Here is an 8,904-nt window from a genome sequence, read left to right as displayed (position 1 = left end):
TGCGTATGTGTGCCAACGTCAGCAAACGGAATATGCCTTCTCATAACGGCATCTTCCCGCTGACAGTTGCAAACGAAATATTCTCCATCTGTGTATATATCTGTATATGTTTGTGTATAGGTTCGTATATGTCTGTGTCGTATATACCTGTATATATACTGTATATGTCTGTCTATATATCTATATATATCTGTCTGTATGTTGTCTGTATATGCATATGTGTATACCATATGTACATATCTATGGGTATTTATATGTAAATATTTGGGTATTATCTTGGTTGTATTTGCAATGAGTTCCTAGGAGACCAACTGCGACGGTAAAAACTAGAGTTCGAATGGCTGAGGCCTAGAAAGCAAAAGGTTTGGAATTTCCGAGAGTAAAATATGGTTTAAATACCCAGGGGTGTATCCTCGGCTTGAAATCTCTACGGTAGCCCCATAGGTTGAGGTAGCGTGTATGCGCCTCAATTCTGGATACTGAACCAACCTAGTCTGTCACCCCGTTGGAGAATAGGGAAAGTTGTGAATATGATCAGGAAGTAAAGCGGCATCCGTGGCCATTCACTCAGTTAAAAATAGCAGGTATGCCTAATGTTCTTTTTCGGGTCTAGGAGACCTTAAATCCTCGGAAGGTGCAATTCCTTTGGTGTTTGTCGTGCCCAAACGACTTCAAGGGTCTAGGAGACCTTAAATCCTCTGAAGGTGCAATTCCTTTGGTGTTTTTCGTGCCCGAACGACTTCAATCAGTCTGGTATAGTCACTTGACTATATTTGTAATGCGTTCCTAGGAGATCAACTGAGACGGTGGAAACTAGAGTTCGAATGGCGATGCCTAGAACGCAAAAGGTTCGGGATTTCTGGGACTAAATTCTGGTTTAAATACCCAGGGGTGTATCTCCGGCTTGAAATCTGTATGGCAGCCCCATAGGTTGAGATAGCTTGTATGCGCCTCAACTCTGGAAACTGAACCAACCTAGTCTGTCACCCAGTTGGAGAATAGGGAAGTTGCAAGCATAGCATGTAGAAATGTGGCTTGCTTCGTGTGTTTTGCACTAAGCTTGCCTCCCATGTTGCCATCTTCACAGCTTTATCATCACTCCATGACATTGCATTGCATTGCATAAATCCCAATTTTCAAACTGGTTTCGCATAGCGTATAAGTCCAATTACAACCGGCTTCGCGTAGCGTACAAGTCCAATTACAACGGCTTCGCATAGCGTACAAGTCCAATTACAAGCCGGCTTCGCATAGCGTATAAGTCCAATTACAACCGACTTTGCAGAGCGTATAAGTCCAATTTTCAAACTGGCTTCGCATAGCGCATAAGTCCAATTACAACCGGCTTCGCATAGCGTATAAGTCCAATTACAAACCGGCTTCGCATAGCGTATAAGTCCAATTTTCAAACCGGCTTCGCAAAGCGTATAAGTCCAATTACAATCGGCTTCGCGTAGCGTATAAGTCCAATTACAACCGGCTTCGCGTAGCGTATAAGTCCAATTACAACTGGCTTCGCATAGCGTATAACTCCAATTTCAAACCAGCTTCGCGTAGTGTATAAGTCCAATTACAAACTGGCTTCGCATAGCATATAAGTCCAATTATCAACCATCAAAATCGGTTAACAACAGCAGGTGCGCCTGTCTGTTCACACCACCCAAATCGATTAAAAACAGCAGGTGCGTCTGGTGTTCTTTTTTGGGTCTAGGAGACCTTAAATCCTCTGAAGATGCAATTCCTTTGGTGTTTGTCGTGCCTGAACGACTTCAGGTAGGCTAGTATAGCCACCTACCTGTGATTGCAATGAATTCCTAGCAGACCAACTGTGACGGTGGAAACTAGAGTTCGAATGGCGATGCCTAGAATGCAAAAGGTTCAGGATTTCCAAGACTAAAGTCTGGTTTAAATACCCAGGGGTGTATCCCCGGTTTGAAATCTATATGGAAGCCCCATAGGTTGAGGTAGCGGGTATGCGCCTCAATTCTAGATACTAAATCAACCTAGTCTGTCACCCCGTTGGAGAATAGGGAAAGTTGTGAATATGATCAGGAAGAGAAGCGGCATAGATTTTACCCTTTGTCATTCTACCATATCTCCTTCCACTCACGTGAGACACGTTTGGATCTCGAGTTTACCCCTCCTCCTCTCGTGTGAGATGCGTTTGGATTGCAAATCGGTTAAAAACAACAGGTGCGCCTGTCTGTTTACACCACACATTCTTCTCTGGCGTGAGACGCGTTATTGATTCACTCAGTTAAAAACATCAGGTGCGTCTACTGTTTACACCATCTTTCCTCCTTTCATGTGAGACACGTTAGGTTGTTGATTTATTCGGTTAAAAACATCAGGTGCGGTTGGTGTTCGCACCATCTTTCCTCCTTTCGCGTGAGACGCGTGAGGTTGTTTTGCATGATCATAAGTTTTTCAAAAATAATAAGCTTCGCGAAGCGTGTAAGTCCAACTTTCAAACTGCATTTTGAGCATGTCACTTGCATTCTGCCCCTGAACTACGTTGGTTTGATTCCTTGCAAAAGGATACGTAGGCAACCTTTTGGTTCAACCACTTGCATTACATCTTGTTTGTTTGCCCAAGTCTTACGGCCTTGTCAAAAGGGTCATATTCGGGCTTTGACATTCACTCACGTCACGAAATGACTTCGAGCTCTATCAAAGAGGGGCAACTGTAGACACTCTATTTTGACTGACGCTATGACTTGGGCACATTCTTTTGAATACCTCATAATGAAAATTGGAATATGCCATTTTGTGAATTTCTCAGCAGAAAAATTAGATTGAAACTTCAATCCCAAACCTCACCCATTTTGGCCAAATTTGTAATTTGTAGTATTTTATACATTTTGTAATTTTATGCGTGTGTACATATATTTAGGTATTTGTATCAAAACCAAAAACAAAAAAATGAAAAATAAGAAAAACAACAAAAACAAAAAAATAGTATGGTCAGAATGATGGGGTATTTTTGGGTGGGAGATAAAGAAGAGAGGTTGAATCTATGATTATGTTTTGTTTGATGGAGGATGAATCATGATTATGCTGATGGGTGGAGGTGGAAGACGAGTTGTAAAATATACCTCTCGGTGGGTTCAATTCAGTGGAGAGAATAAAAAAAAAAAAAAAGCACTACAATAATTTTGATAAAATAGTGATTCAAGGGGGTCGGTGGGGACAAGTGGCATTTTATTATTGTTTTGCATGTGATACAATTGGAGCAAAAATGATCAAAAGAGGTGGGGTGCATGAGGGAGACAGGGTGAGTGGTGTTGAGGTGGGTCTATTAAAAAAAGACAAGGCTGCCATCTCTCTCTCTCTCCCTCTATAATTGATATAGGTACACACATGATACACGGTAGAGGGGGAGAGCAGACACACACAGCACAAGACAGAAGACTGACACTCTTTCTCGGATCTCTCTTTCGGGTTGCATTTTAGAAGGAGGAGCAGAGCACACACTCAGGGAAGGGGGGCCATACACACAGAGCTTCATACATGCTGCCATAGACAGAGCTTCATACAAACTCATCACACCCACGGCAGATGATACACATCACACACAACACACATCACACACATCACACACACACACACATACACACGGGACACACCGTAGACAAAGCACACATAACCAAAAAAAAGAGAAATATACATCACCACAGACGGCCAGAGCTCTGTCAACCTGGTCTCTCTCTTTACAATGGATAAGTACGCACAGATACATGGATACATCTAGCCCTCTCTCTACATGCAACAAGACGACTACATACAAATTCCTTTTTTTTTTTTTTTGCATTGTAACGTCTCTCGGGAGTTTGGTTTTAAAAATGTAAAAGAAAAGACATGCAAAAGCTCTCTCTCTCTCTTTGTCTCTCGCTCTCTCTCCCTGACCATGGCACTCCTTCTCTAAAACCACGGCACATCAACAACTACTGCTAGAGCCCGCAATGACAGATTCTGTTCATACTGAGGAGTGGAAAGTGGAAACTCGACCTCGGACAGACCATGGACAAGGCCGCCGCTCTCTCTCTTCTCTCTCTAAATACATAGACATACATACATAACTGTGTGGATTAATCAGACTTGGAAGAGTGAAGAAGAAGATGACCGTGGGAAAGGAAGAGGTTGAGGTGGTGGAGGTTCTAAAGCCTCACAATGACAAGAGAGAGTATAGAAGAATCGTCCTCCAACACTCCCTCCACGTCCTCCTCATCAGTGATCCTCAAACTGATAAGTGTGCTGCGTCCATGAATGTTGCTATTGGTTCTTTTAACGATCTCGTCGGTCTCGAAGGCCTCACGCATTTCCTCGAGCGCATGTTGTTTTATGCAAGTGAGAAATATCCATTGGAGGATAGTTACTCAAAGTACCTTACTGAGCATGGTGGTAGCACGAATGCTTTTTCATCCTCTGAGCGCACCAACTATTATTTTGATGTTATTTATGTTATTTCTAACAGTTTTGAGGAGGCTTTGGACAGATTTTCACAGTTCTTTACCAAACCATTGACGTCAACTGATGCTACAATGAGGGAAATAAAAGCTGTTGAATCTGAAAACCAAAAGAATTTACTGTCTGATGCTTGGAGAGTGAACCAGCTTCAGAAACATCTAAGTGCAGAGAGTCATCCATATCATAAATTCAGTACAGGGAACTGGGATACATTGGAGATTAAGCCAAAAGCAAGAGGGATTGATACAAGGCATGAGCTTCTCAAATTATATGAAGAGAATTATTCAGCCAAACTCATGTATCTGGTTGTATCTAGCAAAGAGAGCCATAAAATTCAAAGCTTAATGGAGAGCAAGTTCCAGGAGATCTGAAATATTGATCGAAGTTATCCCCGTTTTCCTGGTCATCTTTATAATATTCCCAACTTTTCATCTAGAGCCAAACACACTCCTATGTTAAACTCCATTTAGGATATCTAAACCCAACTCCAAACTTGATGGTAGGTGTAACCAAACACCCCATTTCAACACAAAAAAAAAAAAATTAGAAGTGCAGATTTTTTTTCTTCATTCTTCATTCTCTAACTTCTCTCTACTTTCTCTCTCATTTTCCTTTACTTTCTTGGAGGCCAAACACCACACCTTTGCTCCACCCTTACACCACCACCTTGACCCACCATCTCCACCACCTCCGGCCACCTTATCTCGCCGGAAAATGGGTCCGGTCGGCACTCCTTGAATCCATCCGAAAATAACACAATAGAAGCACAAACTCTAGATTTTTCTTAATCTTTTGAAGAATCAAAGCATGGGATTTATTTTTTTGATGGATTAGAGGCTTGTACTTGGTAAGAATCTTTCTCTAAAAGTTTAGTTGAAGGTTTTACATATTTTGAGTTAAAGATGATGAAATTTTTGTGTTTTAGATCTATTATGATTTGGGGTTTGCTTGTTGAATTTTATACTCTCAATTAGTTTCCATGAATGTTTTACATGTTTAAAAAAAAAAAAAAAATGGTCAATTTGATGGTTGATTTGGAGATTTAGATTTTTGGGTTAATCTAGGGTTTGAATGTGATGTAAAAATTGGGGATTTTGGTGTTAGGGAATTTATATGTTGAAATTGAGTTGATAAATGATGGATTGGGTATCTCTATGTTCTATGGAGGAATTTTATAAGTGATTGAAGAGATTTTACTTAAGTTGTTGAGTTTATACAAAAATGTTGATTTTTGACTTTTGTAGTAAATTGATGGTGGTATTGTGCATATAAATTGATTGGATATTTAAAAAGTTACTAACTCAAAGATGTTCAAAGGATGGGTGTTATGGAGATTGGATAAGTTATTTGTTTGGGTGATTTAAAGTTGGAGGAGTTCTTTAGCTTGCCATTCCTTAGCATAACTTTATTTAGGATCATTTTTGTAGATGTTGTAATTTTCATTGAAAGCTTTTCCTAATTTGAGATCCTATTTACTAATTGTTAGGATTGGAGGAAGGCATCTCTCCACCTCTTGGAAATTAATTTGTAGAGTTTCAAATCTACACTTTTGCTATTTTTGGAGGTGAGTATACTTACCATGGAAATTACCTTACCTCTATCTTTATTACAAAGTTTGAAAATAATTTTTGAATTAAAGGAAGTGAATGATACATTTCATCATGATATATGTATAAAAAGAAAATCTATAAATTTATTGAGGCCAAGGGTTGAGTTTTAATAAAGATACGATTTCATTTGTATAATGAAGCATTAATTTTTTTATGAGAATTTATTTAAGTTGAGTCTTTCAAATTTTATGATGATGATGATTGAATGACAGTGAAATGTTATGTGAGGGTATTTATTTTATTGATCATATAACCGAATATAGCCTTTGGGGCCACAAGGGCCAAAATGCTTTGGGGTCCTGGGGACCGAAATGTTTTAAGGACCATAAGGGTCGTTGTATGTATAAGGGGTCCTGGGGACCGAAACATTGAAACAAGAATTGAAGTGCTACGATGACATGAGCTATGTTCCTATGGTTATGTTCTGGGTAACGGTACCGTCACCACCTAAGTCGCGAGGTAACGCGACCCTAAGGCTATGTAGTGGATTGTATGATGGACAGGAAATCTTAATGTATTGAAAAGTTATATTTTTGTTTACTTTCATTATCCAAATGTATGTTTTTTTTTTCTGCCTTATGAGATTCCTTGGAAAAATCTTGATAACGTTTTATGAAAATTGTATTGCATCATTTTTATTTTTATTTTGTATAAATTGAAGTTCAATTAAGCTCTTATGTTTAGTATCTTTATTTTGAACCCTATTGGTAGGAGCAAGTTTTATAACTCCATGGTATTGGTATACTCATTGGGCTTTAGCTCATTCTTTTAAATAATTTTTTTTTCAGATTCATAGACTTTTGTGTGGCTCGCCTCAACTTGGAAGACTAGAATTTTTTTGAAGGATCACAGGTGGGCATCTTGTGGTTGAGGTTTTGCTTAGGGTCATTCTAGGATGTAAGCTTACCCTTTTTTTTATGAAGGAGGTTGATTGTAAAAATTGCTTATGAAGTTGGATGTATTGATGGATTCGTGATTAGTATGTATTATATTTTTTTTTGGGAGGAAATGCTTGGGAACTATCTTGTAGCATGATAATATTTTTTTGTCTTTGAATAGATCATCTCATATATGTTAGGCAATTGAAAGGTCTTATGCACTTTTGGTGATGTGGTGACGTGATGTAAGAATTATACAGGAATTTGTGGTGTAAAGGTGCTATAGCGTTTGAGGTGCACCCTCTTGGCAGGGTTTTGCCTTGCCAAGATTGGGTCGTTACATTTTTGGTGGATTCGTGATTAGTATGTATTATATTTTTTTTTGGGAGGAAATGCTTGGGAACTATCTTGTAGCATGATAATATTTTGTTTTTGAAATCACATGTGTTCTAATCCCGGTTATTAGCTAGAATTACTATGTGATGCGCATAACACACAGGTATAAACTAGATCACCTAAGTTGGAACAAAACATCTCATGTTTGTTTGAAAATTGTTTGAAGGTGCTACTCGTAAGTAGGCTAAGACGTGGATTTTGCCACCCTCAAGTGGGCTTTAGAAAACATGATTTTGCCACCCTCAAGTGGGCTTAAAACTCGAATTTCGATGAATTGTTCCAATTCAAACAATGAAACCTTCATCCACAGGCATTCAGGCAGTTATATCATTTAAGTAGTTAGCCTCATGGCAAGCATGCTAACATGGCAGCACTAACACACATGCAAGATGCTAAAGCATAAAAGTTTACCTAGTACTCCGAGTCAAAACAACAACTAGTTAGTAATCATGCATGATCCTAGTTTATGTTAAGATGGCTAATGCGACACATGAAAAATGCAACTAGAAATAGGCTCGGCTATTCTAAGATGGCATATGAAATGCAACTCGATAATCATGTATTCAAGTAAGAATTGAAATACAATGCAGTTAGTATGATGAGCCGAGCCCGGTGCATGCAATACAAATGAATGGATGCAAACATGCGAGCATAAGAATGCTAATTGAAACATAACCTAGAACTAACCGCTGTAAGCGGTTAAATAAAAGGGAGAAAGACGTGGGGTTGGAAGACATTCACACACTCACGCACACTTATTACAAATTCGCCCTCTCGACGGAGGGTCCGAATAAATAATACAAGCCAACTAATTAATTAACTGCCCTAGCTAATTAATTATTACAAAACTTTTAACTAATTAAGCAAATTAATTAAGTTACAAAACAGTTAAAGCGGCCTCAAGAGGAGGGACAAATGCATGCTCGGTCGGCTTCGCTCGGAAATCCGTTGCCATGCCTCATATTGCCTCTGTTTGCACTATTTTGCACCTCTGAAAACTGTACAAATCTCTGTATTCTTCTGAACCACCTTATGGACATGCTGAGAGGCCATCGGCCAAGGGAAAAGGGTCATCGACCACTTTTGAGTCGATCGGCCAAAAATTGTTAGCCGATCGGCACTCCAGATAGCCGATCGGCCATTTCTTCCTGCAGATTGCTCCTTTTGCTACAACAGAGTACAAACAGAGGCATGGCAATACATTTGCAAGGCAATGTTGTGCAACTACACCCCTTATCATGTTTGGAACTCAAAGGAGTATAGTGCTCGACTCTCTAGCCATCAATCACGTATTTCGATGCATGAAGGCCAAAGAGGTCGAGTTGCACAATTTAATGTGAATGAAATGCACGAAAACACACAAATGCCTTAAACTCTATCATGTTGAATCAGGAGTGTCGGCGACTGAGGATTAAGGCACGTTTCGTCACTTCAAGTACGAAACGTCCCTCGTTCCTCGTGTTTGGTTTGACACCCCAAACCAAACACAATGCAATGCATGCAATATGGGAAAGCTATGCAATGCAACATAACTATGCCAAATGCAATATGAC

The 8,904-nt window shown here is 39.5% G+C and overlaps 1 pseudogene across 2 annotated transcripts; it reads left to right on the top strand.

Annotated features, from left to right (window-relative positions):
- The first annotated feature begins 3,339 nt into the window (after positions 1–3,339).
- Positions 3,340–7,159, top strand: LOC114295306 (insulin-degrading enzyme-like 1, peroxisomal pseudogene; annotated as a pseudogene). Of its 2 annotated transcripts, XR_014361629.1 has the most exons (3): positions 3,340–5,314; positions 5,954–6,031; positions 6,866–7,159. The product of XR_014361629.1 is annotated as an insulin-degrading enzyme-like 1, peroxisomal pseudogene, transcript variant X1 (transcript). The 2 variants fall into 2 exon arrangements; XR_014361630.1 differs by lacking the exon at positions 5,954–6,031 and having other exon boundaries at positions 3,346–5,314.
- Positions 7,160–8,904: the final 1,745 nt, after the last annotated feature.

The sequence above is a fragment of the Camellia sinensis genome, chromosome 2 (assembly GCF_055761805.1).
Source record: "Camellia sinensis isolate YWXY chromosome 2, ASM5576180v1, whole genome shotgun sequence".
NCBI lineage: Eukaryota > Viridiplantae > Streptophyta > Magnoliopsida > Ericales > Theaceae > Camellia > Camellia sinensis.
Note: the sequence above shows the minus strand (reverse complement) of the source record. Positions and strands in the feature narration are given on the sequence as shown.